General features: G+C 40.1%; 1 protein-coding gene across 1 annotated transcript in view; it reads right to left on the reverse strand.

Annotated features, from left to right (window-relative positions):
* Positions 1–12,196, reverse strand: part of LOC111221932 (nuclear receptor coactivator 3-like) — a 31,813-nt gene extending 19,617 nt beyond the window's left edge. Inside the window, exon 1 of the mRNA XM_022745526.1 lies at positions 12,123–12,196. The gene's annotated coding sequence lies outside the window, so the exon portion shown is untranslated. The remainder of the gene's footprint in view (positions 1–12,122) is intronic.
* Between the last annotated feature and the right edge of the window lie 6,034 nt (positions 12,197–18,230).

Here is an 18,230-nt window from a genome sequence, read left to right on the forward strand (position 1 = left end):
GCCAGAGGGGGGTTTTGATGGCAAGATGGAGAGTGCCGCCACACAATGACACTCGAGGATGGGGATGAGGAGGACATATGTCAAGCATGTGTGTACAAGTGTGGATTTTAAAAAAGCCAAGCTGTAAATTGTTCAGAGAAAGCCTCCATTTAGATGCCGAGGCAGCTGTGAAATTCCAGCAAAGCTTAAAAACAGGACTGAAAACAAACGTAAGGGACGTTTGTCTGTAGTGAGTCTGGTGGAAAGCAAGATGTTTTTGTCACTTTGTTCCTTGGCATATTTTTAATGTGAAGGTTCATTGAAACCATGTCTGAGTTGTGAAACTATACTGACAAAAGTAAAAAAACAAAAAACACAACGCCTAATTTGTTTCATGTCTGCTTTACCAACTTCACTCACTTCAGCTGTTTTCCCGAATGCACTGCAAACCTGAACTTCTCTAGACATTACCCAGAGGAGCTGTATGTGTGAACACAAATATCCAAATCAGTTGAACAGGACATTAAACAGACTTTACCCTACCAGAACCCAAGTACAAAGTCAATGTAAAGTCCAGTTGAGCCCATATGTGACTAGAGCAGGTCATTGTCTAAAGAATTTGCAATGAGCGAGTGGGCGTGATGGTGACGTTTCTATCCTCGTCCCACACACTCTACCCAGACGCCACCCCTCACCTCAACCAAACGGAGTATTTCCAGTAGGTGAGAACGTGTCTCACACGGACAACCTCCAGTTGTGTGCTACGTGTGTGAAAGAGCAGCTCCGGACAGCGTCTGGAGTTCATATGTGAAAACGACTTTAGATAAGTCTTTCAAATGAAAAGCCTCAACAAGCGTAACGGATTTAGAGTTGATATTAAAGTCACACAAGGAGCAGTTCACAGTGGCATAAAGCACACCTTTCAAAGCCACGGTGGTGACGCAAATGTAAGAGCAGACAGAGACACACCCTCACAGAAGCTTATTGAAGTTTGTGAAGCATTTCAGAAAAGCATCAATGAGAACATGAAATCCAACCTGAGGGTTCAATTTAATTGACCAATCAAAGCCTAAAATACGGGGGGGAAAAGCAAATGTGTAAAAGGTCAGCTTTGTTCTGTACATGTGAGCAATTTCTAAATCTAATAATCTAAGTCAGACATGAACTTTGAGGATGAAAAATGAATGTGGGGAGAATTATCAATAAATGAAAACACTGCTCAACCCATGTGCAAAATACTGTGACATCAATTATATAAGAATATATTAGATTAATTTCCTCATATATGAAATTCACAATACACATAAAAACAAAAAAAAAAACAAAAACAAACACAGAACAGCTATTTGTTCTAGTAGCTTTTTCCTCAAACTTGAAGTGTACAAAATGTCCATAGATGAATGTGGTGAGGGAGAGAAGGTAGTTCAAAGCAGAGGGAAAACTGCCTTCATAGGGTTGCTTCTCCCCCTAGAAAAAACATCCCCCACCCTCGCCTAACGCACACAACACACACAGAGCTCAGACAGGCTGTGTGTGCATCTCCCCATTTTTCTCACACAAACTGCAACGTGTAGAAAAACCAGGGAAAATAAATGAAGGTGGAAACAAAGAGGTGGCAGATTCCACTGTGTGTGTGTGTGTGTGTGTGTGTGTGTGTGTGTGTGTGTGTGTGTGTGTGTGTGTGTGTGTCACACATGCATCTCCTACAACTATCCATCATTAATACGGACAAAGAACAGAAAGGAACAGGAAAGGATCCACGCGGGCACAGATTAAACCAGCTAACTCACTGCACAGCACCACTTTACTGCTGCATCTCTAACAATCCCTTCATATTTTCCATAAGCTTGACATGTTGGTGTGTACAGGGAGGTGATAAGAGGGAGGACACAGCATCGTCCAAAGGAGACCACAGTGACCAAACAAAATGCAGGCGGCTGTGATCACACAGGGCTAATATTATGGAAATTAGCTCATTAATCAATGGCTAAACAGTCTTTTATCTGGGGAGCCAGAGCTCCGGGGCCTGATCAGCTTCCATGCTGCCCAGTCTGATAACGCACACATCTTCACTAGCAACTGATACAGATGCAGCGGGAAGACAGATCTCACAAAGCCACAGATAATTCAGTGTGAAGATATGTCAACCATTGTAATTACTTTTGCCCATATTTTTAAATGGCTTCATGTTGATACAAATACGGTGCTGGGATTTAACTTTGCTTTTCAGAAGCAGTTTGTGTGCTTGTGTACACGTTTCAACTGAGCCTTTATGTAAAACGGCATATATTCATTTTCAGACCGCAGCGCAGCTCTGACGATTTTCTCTCTCTTCCCTTCCTCCCTCCCTCCCTCCCTCCCTCTTGGTCTTGTGTCTTTCTCTCCTCCCTCATTCCCCCCCTCCTCCTCCTTTCCCCACCGTCCCTGTTGGATTGGTGGAGTAAACACAGGAAGAGAGCGGGCTCTGTTCCACCACACCAGAGCTGGAGCTGGGCGTTCCTGCAGAGCTCCTGAGCCGGGGTCAAAAGTTTACTGTGGTTTTCATTTCACCTTTCCTCAGCCAATCACAGCGCCACACTGCAGTGGCTGAACTCTGACCCCCGCAAAGAATTCCACTCAAAAGATGGTCTGACGCCAGTTTCTGAACTACAACCCCCCCATCTCTCATTTTTCCCCTTACTACTCCTTTTCCTTTCTTTCAACTGGCCAGTTTCATGTGTTGATAGAGCCTAGGTAAAAAAAAAGATGAAAAAAGAAATGAGGTACGAGGGGTAACGGAGAGCAGGAGCAGAACTGGGTTTTTTTTAATTCTCACTGCAATGCATTTTTAGAAAACTATCAATACCTGCTGTCCTTTATCTCTCAGTGTGATGAGCTGTTAACCATAGCAGATTAACAAATAAATAAAAATAAATAACAACTGAGAATCACATGAAGATCATTTCACAGTCTGACAAATAGAGAGTATTTGAGTTTGCTTTGTTTCAATCCCATAGAAAAACCCCCCACAGAATTTTATGGATTATAAAAAGACAAAACATAAACCTCATCTTTGGGTACTGGTACGCTTTGGTTTTCCTTATTGACAATGCTTTACAGAGCTGGCCACACATTCTGCCACCACCACCACATGCTGCTCAGTTCTAGGTTAACACTATTAAAAGTGTGTTTAAATGACTTATGAGGACAGGCTGGATACAGGGGTCACAAGGACCAAGTGTTGAAAGACACACAGAGAAAGCAAATGGGGCAAAAAGAAACGAGGAACTCTGCTCACAACACTCGAGAATCTGTTTATGAGTCAAATCAGAGCTGCTCAGTCTGACACACACACACACACACACACACACACACACACACACACACACACACACACACACACACACACAACCATAATCCAACTGTGCGTTTGTTTTTGTCTTGGTGACACTGCACTCTGTTCCCATCTGCTGAGTGATTAAGCCTGCACTGCTAATCAAGGCCCTCACACTGTAAGGGAGTGGGGAAAGGCTGACACACGCTGATCGAGCAGACACACGCCAGTCCTTGCTTCGTAGTTTTGACCGAACAAAAACACATTCAGGGTGATTGTTCCTGTAGACCCGCATACTGTTTCGAATGAAATCCAATTTGCTGGGTTCAGAGACGCTTTCAAGCCATCAAACTGAAAGTATGAACAAAAGAAAATATACTGCAGTCAGTCATCACTTTTTGTGATGCTTCCATGTGAGACTCTGTAAGGTACTTGGAGTGGACTCAACTCTTGTCAACTCAAAAATTCTCCTGTAGTAGTCCACATGTCAACAAACTGAGTTAGGGGAGAGTTTTGTCAAACTGGTGTTGGGACCCCACATAGTTACAAAATGCATCTAACTGGCTCCAGCCTCCAGCTGTTTAAATGTTTTGTATTTACTGCTGTTGGAATTCCTTGTCACTATACTGACTGCAGCTCTTCTAAAGTCTTATTTAAGTTTAGTTTATTTGCAGTCAAGTAGCAAGAAAACTTGCACACATGTATTTACTGTGTTGGAAAATTTCTTTCCATCTTTTTTCACTAATAATGACACAGATTTCTAACCAGAAACTGAATGACGAACTCCTGCCTCACTGCTCTTGGGCTTCAAATGACATCAGTTTGTATTGTTTTCTTCTTAAAGCCTCACGTATCTTTGATAATTCTGTGCAGCAAGAAATTGGACCATTGTTCCTCAAATTTGGAGTAAAAATGTGTTTAATTGCACCTGAACGTGGACTTAACACACTGCATCAATACAACACCTGGTCAAATTTAACTGTGGAGACCATAATCTTGATCACGACGGTAACACCTATATGCAAGTAAAATAATTGTGCAGCATTCATAAATGTCTTTCTTTGTCTCTCAGTTAGAAGAACTCACAGCAGGTCCCTGTCAGACACATCCACTGCCATGTATAAAAGCTCAACTATAACATGTTAGCACATGTTGTTTGTAGAACTGCTGGGCTGCAATGAACATATTTTTCCTACAGTAGTAAAATTACACCACATAATTTCATAGAACTCAAAATGTTTACACAATCATATCTGTAGGACAAGGAACATGCAGCATCTTCTACCTTACAGGCCAGGATGTCTTCAGACTTCACAACTCAAACATTTAAAATGTCTGCTTTGAGTGTACTGTAGATAATCATGTCTTTAAGCAATTAAACAAAATCCATTAGTGCAATTCACCATAATGACGGACTTGTTGCTTTAATAGAAATTTTGCATGTTGCATCCTGCTTACATGGAAAGCAAATAATAAATTATGTAAGCTGGACTGCTCAACTACTAAGAACTAGTCATCCAAATGTAACACTATAAAAACCACTACAACCATTTACTCCCTTGAATTCAGTTTTATGTAGAAGGATCTGATTGCAAAAAAAAGACATTCAATTATTAGATTTTAGATTTATAAAAAAACAAAACAAAAAAACAAACAAAGAAAAGGCTAAACTGACAGACAACGTACATACTATGCCTAAGGAAGAAAATAATCCATCTTCTAATGAGCTTGTTTTTCTTCAAGCGCAGCTGAAAATAGTGAGTATCTGTGAGAAACTGTGAACCTTGTATCCTTGTTACACTACCTGTGATTACCATCTTTGTCCGTCTGATCAAGGAAATTTACTGCAGCTTACAAAACTATGCCGGTTGACTTGATCCACACACTTGTTCTGGTCCGCCACAGTGAGTGTGTTTTTGGCCCCGACATCTGTCAAAACTCTACCATCTCCAAACTCATAAATTGCTTTAAATAATGTTTCATTCGATTTCAAAGGTGACCATGTGGAACAAGTTAGTTACTGTGGTGCTAATTGAACAGGGACCCTTACTTCTCCTACTTTAGTCATACTGCAGTCATATAGAATCACTTGTTCCAGTATGGCAATAGCAATCAGATGAGCATATATGAGCGCAACTCGGAGCCTGCCGAATGGAAACATGGTGATCACTTGCCAAAAGTAGAGCCGCCACCATACGAAACACTGCACTAATGTCCAGCTTTTTGTGAGTGTTGTTTGGTATATGAACTCTGCCACTGGTGCAAAGCTTGATGTGATGTGGCAATGTCAGGAGGCAAGTGTTAGCTCGGCTATTCTGGGGACAACGGTAAGCTCCAGAGCAGCAACCTTTTGATTGGAGTGTTGCCTTAACGACAAGCCACATAAACAGGGGATACGTCACCAGGCACAGTGAAGAGCAGTAATGTTGAAAGGAACATTTTCCACTTTATTCAGAAAGCAGGGGGAAAAAAATTCAGCCCAATTAAGAATAAGTGTTGTAGAAAAAAGGAATACTAATAAATTATCTGACACATGCCTTGCCAGTGTTGACATGCTGTAGTATGTCTGGGGCTTTAATGATGGCGTGGAAGGTTGTCATTCACGACTTGACTTTTCTTTGAACTCAAGGCTGCAATAAAGCACTTGTGGAAAATTCAAAATTCTTTCTAGCACAGTGCTGTGAGCAAATGTCTGCATACTCACTGCAGTATGTGCTAATTTCTTTAAATGAAAGAAACTTTCAAGTTGCAGGTGAAATGTAAGCTAGGAGACACTCAGTCCCCCTACGGTCCCTGCTCGCGTGGTCTCATATCCTCTTACAACTTGCTGCAGCACCATGCCAGCCACAGCTGCCTCTCAATCCAGACAGACCCAGAAACCACACCCTACTGCCACATAAGTCCAACATCAAACAGTTTCATTTTAGAGATGTACAGACAGAAAGAGGAAAACAATGTAAATATGGGAAACAAAGGCAACCATCCAATTACACTGTTTTGTTTTGGGGCAGTGAAGGTAAGCTTTGTGAAAATTTGGAACCATTGTACCCTGCAGCGGTTGAAGTTAAAGTCTGTTGTTATTTTGGTTGCAAACTTACTATTTTGCCAGGCCAAACACACCTTTTTCAATTCTTATGTACTCGACAGAGGGAGAGTATACTGTAGATGGGACAAGAAAACTTAAGGCAGGCAGAGGGTGGAGATGGTCCATGTAGCAGATGAGAAGTTCACCCAGAAATGACAATGTCACTTCTCTCTTCCCGTCTTCACTGGCCTCTCTTTCTCCTTCTCTTTATGCTGAATAACAGACAGAGAGAGCATCTGGTTGCAGTTATCTCACAAACCAAACTTTTTTTCACCCTTGCTGTCTCTCCTCCAAAGCACTTTTTTTTTTTTTTTTTTTATAAAAGGGGGCCCTAAACAAAACACAAACAAGGTCTTGCTAACATTTTACAATGGTAACAAAACTAGGCCAGGGAGCTACCCTCCCACTGGCTTGTTCAGGTGAACCCGTTTTACGAGCATTCTTCAGCTGGGGGAGCGAAAGTTAAAGGGGGAGTGCAAGTTAAAGAGGAAGGGCAAAGAGGGGAGGGGGGACAAAGCTCTTGGCACCCCCTTCCCTAATAAACCCTTGCCTTCGTCCAATCAACGAGGACTACAGAGAGTGAACTGTTCCAAATCCTTGCTGGTTATAAACTGGAATTGGGTGCAATGATTGCTTCAGGCTGCCCGTTTGGCTTTTAGAAGTGTGCATGGCTCACATATGGCTCAGCTAGCCTAACACTTGGGTATTACCTCAGAGTTGAAGAAGAGGGGACCGAAGGATGAATGAGATGTGACTTCAAATACAGTCAGAGTGCAAACTGCACCGCTTGACTTGGGACCCAGCAGACTGGCTGCAGCTTCCTCTGAATAGCGAATAACAATCTGGTTTCAGCAGCTCTCATCTCATACTCTCACTCTTACTTGTTTGGGCGAAGTAGCTGTAAATATTTTAGCATTGGAAACACGACTATCTTGTTGAGCACAGTTTTCTATATTTAGCTCTAGAGAGTTACGCAGAAAAAAAAGCAAACCTACCTGTTGAGTATTACCACACCAACACAACAGCGGGAGGTATAAACACTTTAACAAGCACAAATACAGAAGGTCCCCGTCACTCTATGAGTGACCTTGAGATGTGAGGACTAAACAGGATGTTTTACACAGCTTGAGCTGACCACAGGAAACTTTTGTATTCTTAAACCTGGTTGTAAAACAGCCTCCAATGCCGAGTCAGAATCAAGTCTAACTGGCACAGAGCAAAGTTTCACAGAGTCCTGCAAAACTGATGAATACTATAACCTGACTTGGAAACCAGCCAAGGTAAATACCATAAACACTGATGAAAAAATGATTACTGAAAGTGTAAAGAAATGTGATTTCCCTGAATGATAAGCCCTCGTTCTGAGGTATCAGTCAGATTCAACAACTCTGGTGTTTTCCCTTGACTAAAGCTGTTTTCTCATATTCAGTCTCAGGTCCGGTCATTGTCCAGAGTCGCCTGGGAGATTGTCTGTTAGGGCAGGGTATCACCACTGATTTCCCAAATCAACTTAACTCACAAGGTCAATGTGATTCGAAATTTGATTTGATTCACCTCAATATCGATTCAGTTACAGATATTTCAGTTACAATACTAATTTTGCTTGGATGTGAATGAGTTTCTCAGAGAACTAATGCTGTAAACTCTACCCCTGTACCTTGTGCATTATTAAAAATATTTACATTAAGAATGGACCCCAAAGAAGTTACATTAATGCACTTTTTATTTCACCTGACCAACAGTTTAGACACACATTTCAAGAAATAATGGGTAGGTAAGTAAGATGTGTTGCCACCCAGGTGGTGCCTGGGTAGAGAGTGCGGAGGAAGCAGGACGTCCTGTAAGAAATATGCTGCTGAAATCTTAGTGTTTTGTTTACAGCACATGTATGATAGAGATGTCATCAACATGCCCCCTCACCCGCTGTGAATTCTCCAGACAATGACCTACTCTATTAACACATGGGCTTAATCGGACGTTTCATGGACTTTATTCTCGGGGGTTGCTAGTGTAGAGCCTGTTTCATGTCCGACCCAACTGGTTCGGACATTTGTGCTGTCACATACATGTCCTCTGGGTAACGCTGAGCTACATTGCATGTGTGAAAGCAGCTTAAGCCTGCACTCCCTGTACTACTACCTAACAAAAAGGTACTAAGACCAAGGGGTCATATTTCAATTAGGTGAAACAATCAGGCTGTCCTTTTAGCTCTACGTGTCATCAAGGGTCCTCTCAGAGCAACTGCTCTTCCACACAGCTATTAATCTTAAATTGAATACATACCATATGACCGATTGGCAGTTCTTTGAAACGAAACTTGTTATCTCTGTCTCTCGGTCTCACTTAAGGCACACAGACTGACGAAACACTAAAGGAATGCCATCTATTCAGACATCAGCAACGCAAAAATGCAGCTTGACAGAGACAGACTAGAGACAGTTATCAAAAGTGGCCCTGCCACACAAAAGAGGCAGGCTCTCTATTTATTCTTCTCCTCTCTGTCTGATACCAGTCAGTATTAAGAAGTCATTTCTGAAAACAGAATCTCATTTAGAAACAAGCTGTTTTTAATTCAGCTGCTGAAAGTGCAGTTTGGACCTACTGTGTTTCCATACACATCTATAATAAAACATATGTGTAGTGTTTATAACATAGTGGGACGAGATAAAGCTCAAAAGTGTGCCCAACTTTATCAAGGATCTACTATCACTGAATAAATTTAATCAGCCTGATTATCTGCCATTTAAGCTCCTTAGACTTATTAGTTTATTAGTCTGTTTGATAACAATCTCACAAAAATATATCCTGCATTTTAATTGTATTGTTGACATGTTCAACAGCCTAACGAGTATAAGCTAAATGTCAGTAATGTCACTAAATTTATGCTCATTTGATTATCAATCAGGCGATCTAACCACAGAGAGACTTCTCCCAGTCCCATGAGAAAAAGTGATAAATTAATGAATTATTGAGAGCACAGAGGCCGGCAGACAAAGAACGAAAGCCATGCATCCCAGTCACTTCTTCACCCCATCTGCAGTCAAAGAATCCCCCCAAAGATTGATTCATTGTTAACATCGCCTGACACCCTGTGTGAGGGAGAAAGAAAGTGGTAGATAAAGGGACAGAGAATGGGGGACAGGGGGCTCCATTTGCCAAGAATATGAGCAGAGGCAGTTCATTGGACAGGTTCCCACAGTGGTCATTCTGCCACTTACAAAAATACCACATACGTGGGCTTGAGTAATGGCATTCCATCAGACTCAAAATAAAGACAAGTTAGCTCATCTGACGGCTGAAAGCTGCCAGCAGCACCATTCTCACTTGTTCATTCCCAGCTACACACCAATTACAATATACCGGTCAAAAGTTTTATAACACTTCAACTTTTCCAGCTGTTATTTAAATTTAAATAATTCAGTGTCTCAGTGTTTCTGAAGTTAAACCGTGGAACAAATAAACAATCAGGGATTTTAAAAACAAGGAATCTACTTATTGAACTGAATTTAATCTAAAATTTTGACTCATCCAGCAGCTGAACACACTCTGGGCTTCGTTCTACAATGGAAATCAAATATTGTTCAGAAAGTTTGTCCCAACACTGTTGCAGAAGTTCCCACGAATGTTTCACCTTCTGTCTAGTTCATCCCAAACCAGATCCATGTGGCTTAAGTCTGGAGACTGTGCTGCTCTTCCATCATGTCTCGTTCTTTTCCTCTACTGCTTTGGCTCATTATCTTGTTGTAGGATGAACCCCTGACCAACCACTGTTTTTTTTTTTTTGTTTTTTGTTTCTTGTATTTTTCCTGGCCATTCTGGTAGCAATATACAGCATGGTGCTGCAGCACATTATTGTCCTAATAATGCATTTGAGGGTGTAGAAACACAGTTTGTTTCATCACTGCCTTTGCACAGGCAGAGGGTTTGTAAGTCATCAACTAAAGTTGGGACACCTGTAGGAATTGTTTGCATGAACTTTCAAGGCTTCATTTATTTCCATTGCTGCAGGAAAGTTGTGAGTTAACCAATTTCTTAATCTCTGAATAAGGCCCGTTTTCTATGATATGCACATGATTGTTCAGTTTTTGGTGACCTAAACTGTTTTAACAGCAGTTTAGTGATTACCTTTGCACCATTTGGACTTGAGCTACTTTCATTTCAATAAAAAACGAAAAAATGGGGGTGTACTGAAACTTTGGGCTGGCGGTGTAAACACCCACATTACTGAGATACCACAGTCCATTTAATGAGTGCCCTGCATGAAATTGTGTAAACAAGAATATTTGTCAATAAGGGACAACTTATTATCTAGACCATGTACCATAAGACAAAATACCTACATGATTTCAGAGACTCTCACGTGGAAATAAGCACTGAGCTGTAAATGCCTGCAAGTATTGGCAGGGATGGCCCCTGGCGAAGAGAGTGACAGCACACCTTGACCTCAACCGTTTCAGTGGAATGACTAACCTACCTCCTCATTGTCTGCCTACACATGACCATGCGCTCAAAGAATGTCCTTTTACCACCTCAAAATCTGAGTGCTCAGCATGCACCTTGTGCAGGGAGAAAGCAAACCTGGACTCTACCTGAACCCAGCCAGTGTTAAAACTCTGCTGCACTGAAACATATTCATCTCCTGCCACCAGTCTGCCTGTCTCTCTCTCTCTCTCTCACACCTAAATATGATTTATCAGCAGTGAAAACCAACATTCATCACCGTGTGATGGGCCATTTTACCAACGATTACAATCATGGATACATAATCTCACTACAGCTATGCAAATAAATAACAGATGCTGTGGATTTTCCAGAGCAGCCACGTTGAGCTTCAAGTTTGATTGTCAGCGGTGAGTGAGAGTGATGTACTGGTAAATACACGGTAGTTTATCATGAGCTGCAACTCATTATAAATGTAATAAAGAAGTCTTTCCTGAGAAGCAGCTATTTCTAATCCATATCGTCAGCTAAATCAGTTTGTTGCTATTTGTTACATGCTGGTACATTTTGTGTTAAATTAAGGTAAGAAAACAGAAATGTAGGTACAGTACATTGTGTTAAAATGTGTTTAACTTCCTCTACATTCATAGAGGAAGCTGGACAACCTTAACTTTAAGAGCAATACACTATTTTATCTTTATTTTTGCTACACGAGACAACTACTGTGGTGTAACTAACGTGAGCAGCGAACGTCTCTTGTACCGAAACTGTGAGGCAAGTCAGACCGTCTGGTTTAAAAAAAAAAAAAAATGTAGTAACGTGGTGTCCAGAGCTGTTCAGCTGTGTTGTGGACAGTGAACACAACCTAGTGGCGCTGAAATGTTAACATTAACGTTTTGAAACTCAAACGAGTTCACTCATAAGCAGTGTTGAGAATTAACAACTAGACTATTGCACCTCAGCGAATCAGAGAGCCTGTGCCTCGTAAACTTTGTAGCTAGCGGATAATGGAGACACCAACAAACACCGTAACCGATAAGAATGGCCCCTTATTAAGCCAGGCTTAACAGAGATTGTTATCATGTCTACAGTTTAGGAGCCAAAAATATCATGAGAAACATTTCATAACAAATCGACTGTAGTAAGGTGGTTCGTTGTATCACGGTAGCTTAAAAACCACAGCCTGCTCGGAAGCGGAGCAACACTTACTGCCCCTGAGACGATTTAACGCGTTCAAACACACAATAGCATCCGTGTTCAAAACTTGGTTATAACCGAATCATAAACCGTTTGCAGAAAACTCACCGGCTTCGACGCTTTCATTGAGTGGAGCAGTTTCTTTTACGCCTCTACAAACTCTCCGCCATCTTCGGCAGGACGGTGTTTGTTTAAATGGGAAACACTCCCAGAGCGGAGGGAGCCAGCTTGTAGCGGAGCGATGGGACTTCTGGGTAATGTAGTTGCTTTCCTTGGCAATCCACATCAAACTGTTTGACACGTTCTGTAAATGAACTACACGTACACCAATACCCATAGGTGATATGAGCAGCAGTCACTGATATTATTAGAGGAGAGATTTATAAATGTATTTATAGGCTGGCAGAAAAGCAGCTTTATTCAAATGACTTATCATAACCATAATGAATCACTTTATTATGTTCTTCAGTATTTTTCACCAAAACTAAAGAATTGAAGATTGTTAAATATTCAACAGAACACAACTTCTGTTGAATAGCATTTGGAAATTATTTAAGGGCAGCGTGGACAGATAGTATGAGGCTTGACAGTTTTTTGTTTGTTTGTTTGTTTGTTTGTTTGTTTTTGTTTTTCCTGCAACTTTTATGGCAGTACAATGTAAAAAGCTGGACATTTTCCAGTATTGTTTCTCTGGGACATTATAAATGTCCTGGGAATTTGATGGGATCAAGAATGATGTAGGCCTATGATGTGGCCTGAACTAAGCAGGAATAAATGTAACTGTCAAATATTTATTTGCAATCATGATTTATAGGCTACTCCATATTGTTAAACAGAACACCCCACTCACTGCATCACATTTGACCTTTTAGTACCTTGCTATTATGCCAATTATAAAGTGCACTCACATACATGCCAACATGTGCAGAGTGGAGTGTGGAGTGACTGTGGAGCCACAGAGGATGGAAGGAACTGTCTCCATGGTGATCTCCCAGGCACACTAATGTTGAACTTTTTCTACTGTGGAGGGAGTTAGGTCCAAAGATGAAGGGAGAGCAGCAGGATACAAGTGAGGGGAGTGAAAAAGATGCAGTGTTATATACCGGGTAAATATTCTTTCCTGTCAGAATGTAATTCCCTGTACAATCAGCATATAAAACTTTGATGCGTAAAAAAATGAAAGGGTGTTTATGCAGAACTGAAATATCCTTACAGTTTATTTAGTTAATGCATAGCTGCTGATAAGGCAGTGAGGTTCATTAACCCTGTTGCAGCATTTTATCTTACCAATGACCAATTCAAGAAATTTACTCTGACTAAGCCAGTGTTGGCAAGACATAGTGTAGTCCCTGAAGTATTACACAGTTAGTAAATATGGAAAATAAGGAATGCATGCGTTTATTGAAATAATGAAAAAATATTGATGCAAACCTTGCTTGCATACAGATTAATCCAGATTTAGGTAGAATTCTTTCTAATGTTAGAGGATTCTTGATAATTCATTGCATGATGAAATTATCAAATTATAAAAGGCAGTGCGTATATTTGTTGTGTGTTTTCTGTTTGTGTGTGGCTGCATGAGAGAGCCTCAATTCCATTCCATGAAGATCCAAAGAGGGGCCCCGTGGCCCTCTGTTTGTACCCCCTCCCCCACAAAACATGGCAAACTGACCTCCCCCCTCAGTAAGTGTGAGACACTTTATCCCATCCCCACTTGCCCTCTCTACTCTGAAAGGACAGGAGATAACAGTTTGAAAGGACAGGAGATAGCCCCATAATCATTGATGTATTCAGATGGGTTTACCTGCAAACAGCTAACAGCATGCCTTTCTTTGTTCCAAACACATTCCCATCCCCCAACTTCTCAACACTATGCAAAAGAAATTAAGCAAAAACAAAACAAAACAAAAAAACAAACAAACAAGAAAACAAGATCTTGTTTTGTCATTATCAGTTATAACACAAGTTATAACCAAACAAAGAGACAGGGAGGAACATTTTTGAGATATCCTTTTCAAACAGCTTATACAATTACATGGGTACTTTTATTGGCAGATTAAAGAAAAGGTGCGGCCTACAGTCCCTTATATTGTTCGTCTAAATATCTCAAAGTTTACAGTTAAATTAAAACACACTGATTGTCTTATCAGTAGCTAGTGTTTATTTATTTTTCAAAAAGTACAGGAAAGCAGTATAAAAACATGAACATTTCTGATGTAATTTTTTCCGACTGGTGTATTCTACTCAACTGGACCAATCACTAAAGCACAATGAAAATAAATCATGTTAGACCTATAGGAGTAACTACATTTCTTACATGTTTTTTTTTCTTTCCAGAAGACAATGTAACTCTGATCCACAGCATATAATCTTTATAATCTATGGTTTGACTGTGTAAAATTGGAAACCCTTGACATTTCCCTTTTAAAATACCCAGAATGGCAACATTAACATTAGTCTGAAATTGTTTTTAATTCTTCAAGATTAGACAGTAAAGCATAAGATCATGTCACACGAAGCCTCTGGTAGATCAAAAACAGTATAAGTCTCGAGGAGTGGGTACAGAGACATCTTACTACATAACTTTCTGCAGGTTTAAGATTTTTACCCCTCTTAAATGGAAAAAAAACAAACAAAAACAGTGAAACAGCACTAGGAAGATTTACTTTACCTCTAGAATATACTGAGAAACAACAAACAAACAAAAAGCTAATGAAAACAAAACAAAAACACATTTACGTATATGATTGGTCTACTCAAGGCTTTGAAGCCAATGACTAGAAGGATTTTCAAGCAGCTGGTTTGAGCAGTGAAAGTCTGATTAGGGCGCCATCTTGGGGACGTCAGGGTTTGTTACCAGTCGGCGGCCACTTGAAAGGGTCACCGTCGCTGTCTGGACACCAAACGGTACAGTGGAGATTGACAAATGTGACACGATATAATTTGTATATAGCTAATATGTTATATGCGGTGTCAACAGAGTAATAATGTTATATCGGTAATGCAAGTCGGAAATGAACCATGTATTTTCACGACATCGTTATCTTAGTTATCCCTGTTTAGTCTTGGACATCTCAGGGCTAGCTCTTAATTAACATTAACTTTACTTATTAGCTGTTAACGTTAACAATAAGATAATTATGCAAATGTCAACTGGCGAGAGATGTGACAATGGATTTGCGTTGGAAACCCTCCCAGTTCCATAAGATAAATATAGTTGAAATTAGGAAGCGCAACGTTATTCCCAGTTAATTTAGTGTCAGTAATTTGACTACACACATTTAAGAATTGTGCATGTCTTTGAATCTTAGGTCACGCTAGCAATGGAGTTACACTAGCTAAACCCAAATAAGGCTAGCTAGCTTTATTATCTGCTAACATTAAGACGTTATGTCGTTATTAACCCATACAACCCACAGTCCACCGACTCTTTCCAAGGTCATTTCTCACATATTCAAAATTTAGAGCTGCTACTACAAATTTCAGAGACTTAACATCCCTTAACGTCATTTCACCATCTGTATTGTGCTGTCATGTGTCAGTGTGGCATTTACTCAGGGATTTACAATGTCTAAACCCAAGCAGTGATGCCCAAAAGCAACGTTGTATAACCATAACAGGTTCACATTATTTCAGATGGTTTGTGTCACAAGGCCTTGTTACAATAGGTATTACATGTTGATATTGTGTTCACACTTGGTACACTACTACTTACATGTGGTATTCTAGCATAGGGTTACTGATTTGACAAAATATCATTAAGATGCACTTTATCTCCTGCTGTGGACACTGTGCATGATTTGCATTTGAAGATGTGAACTGCCAATTAAAATAAACAATGAATTCTGGCGTATAATAATTTACCAACAGAGAAGCAATATGTTTCCCCCCTAAAACATTCCAACCCAATATATCTTGGATCAGCTTAAAGCAGTGATGCATGCCATGAATTTACAACAGAGGAATTTATATGTCTAAAGTAGTGAGTAACCTGTTCTGCAGCTGAATGTTCGGTAGATGGCTCTACTGTCCACTAAGTCACCAGTTCCATTTTTGTGTTGACAGTGAAAACTGAGCCTATGAGCTCATAAACCTTTACTATACAGGCTGGGGGACAATAGATACCACTAAATAACAATAGCAATAATATAACAAATCGGTGACCAATTTGTTTACAGGTAGTGTCAACCAAATGTCTTTGTTAACCGCTTTGTTTAAAAATACTTTTATTTTATTTAATATTTATACAACGTTTTATGTTCAGCCAGTTATTAACATTTGCATTCAATATTGCACAAATTAGAAAATTATGAAGTTTTAATAACACTTTTGGCACTGGTTTTCTCCCTCAGCCATTCAGAATACAGTTCTGTATTTTTAGCAAGACACTAATCCCTTCCTGCTGCAAGCTGTCTCTGTGCTAATCGCTCTGTAGTTCATGCAGTATGTGTATAGGAACTGCACATTACATTCACATCAAACGTCACAATGGGGAAAAACATGTGATCTCAGTGTCTTTGACTGTGGCATGATTGTTGCTGCTGGATGGACTGGTTACTGAAACTGATGATATCCTGGAATTTTCAAACACAGCAGTCTGTAGAGTTTTTACTCAAATGGTGCAAAAAAAAACATCAAGTGAGCAGCAGGTCACATGCAGAAACTTGTTGCTTGTTGATGAGAGAAGTCAGAGGAGAACGGACAGGCTGGTTGGATCTGACAGAAAGGCTTCAGTAAGTCAGATATTTACTCTTTACAAGTGTGGTGATCAGAAATTAATCTCAGAATTAACATATTTGTTTATTGGGCTACAACAGCAGAAGACCACTCCTGTCAGCCAACAACAGAGATCTGAGGCTGCAGTGCGCATAGAATCACCAAAACTGGACAGTTGAAGACTGGAAGAATGTAGCGTGGTCTGATTAATCTGATTTTTGCTGAGTCACGCAGATTGTAGGGTCAGAGTTTGGGGTCAACAGCATGAATCTATTGACCCAACCTGCCTTGTGCCAACAGTTCAGGCTGCTGGTGTTGGTGTAATGGTGTGGGGAATGTTTTCTCGGCACACTTTGGATCCCGTAATACCAGTCAATAATTATTTAAATGCCACAAACTATCTGAGTATTGTCTAATGAGTATTTCCAGCATAACAATGCACCATGTCACAAAGCAACAGCCGTCTCAAACTGACTTCATGAACATGACAATGAGTTCAGTGAACTTCAGTGGTCTGCCCAATCACCAGATCTGAATCCAGTGCAACACCTTTAGGATTGTGGCAGAACAGGAGATTGGCAGCATTAATGGGCAGCTGACAAATATGCAGAAATTGCGTGATACAGTCATGTAAACATGGAGCAGAGTTTCAAAGGAAAGTTTTCCAACATGTTGTGGAATCCAAGCCACCAGGAACTGAGGCTGTTTTGAGAACCATGGGAGGCCCTACCCAGAATTAGTATGGTGTTCCTAATAAAGTGCTCTGTGTGTGTATGGGCATATTTGAAGTGTGTAACTAAAGCCAAAGATTATTTATGAAACTTTATGAGAAACAATAGCTTCTGTGTGTCAAAATGAAACTCATATAGGAGATTTCTAACAAATTGCTGCAAGTGAAAATAAAGGGGATTATATTAAAAAAAAGCTGTGCTGACATTTGCCTACATGGCGCTTCTTCTAGCATGGTAAAAAATGCATTTTCAAAAACACAGTCCTAAGTTATCTCAACATGTTTTAATGACGTTAAGATAAGCTCTTATGTCTCAAGATGTTCATTAGGGAATAAAGAAAACTCATTTCCAAAATAGGGCAAAGTTACAATAAATGCAGGAGAACTGTACTAACAAAATAATGTGAGGTATAACACATTTTCATGTAAATCATTAAATCTTGTGAAAATATTTTTGAATCTTGCCCCATGGTGGAATGATACAACAGAAAAGGAGAGTCATTGTTTCTTTAACAGTATATTCTTGGCCTGGAAACACATTGTTATCATGTGATCACACCAGTTCAAAGGCCAGAGTCAGGCAAAAAAACACGACTGTAATTTAGTCTGCTTTTTTAACATTGTCATCAAACCTTTAGAGAACAAAGAAACAGTGCATTTCATTTAGTAACTGTTTACTCAGTCTGACTATTCCTTTTATTTGTATAGCAGTTTTTTAATCTTTCCCACGATGTTTAGTTTAACTTGAGGGTGGGAACTACAGAGACAAA

Source organism: Seriola dumerili, unplaced genomic scaffold, assembly GCF_002260705.1.
Source record: "Seriola dumerili isolate Sdu_G_001 unplaced genomic scaffold, Sdu_1.0 BDQW01000088.1, whole genome shotgun sequence".
Classification (NCBI taxonomy): Eukaryota; Metazoa; Chordata; class Actinopteri; order Carangiformes; family Carangidae; genus Seriola; species Seriola dumerili.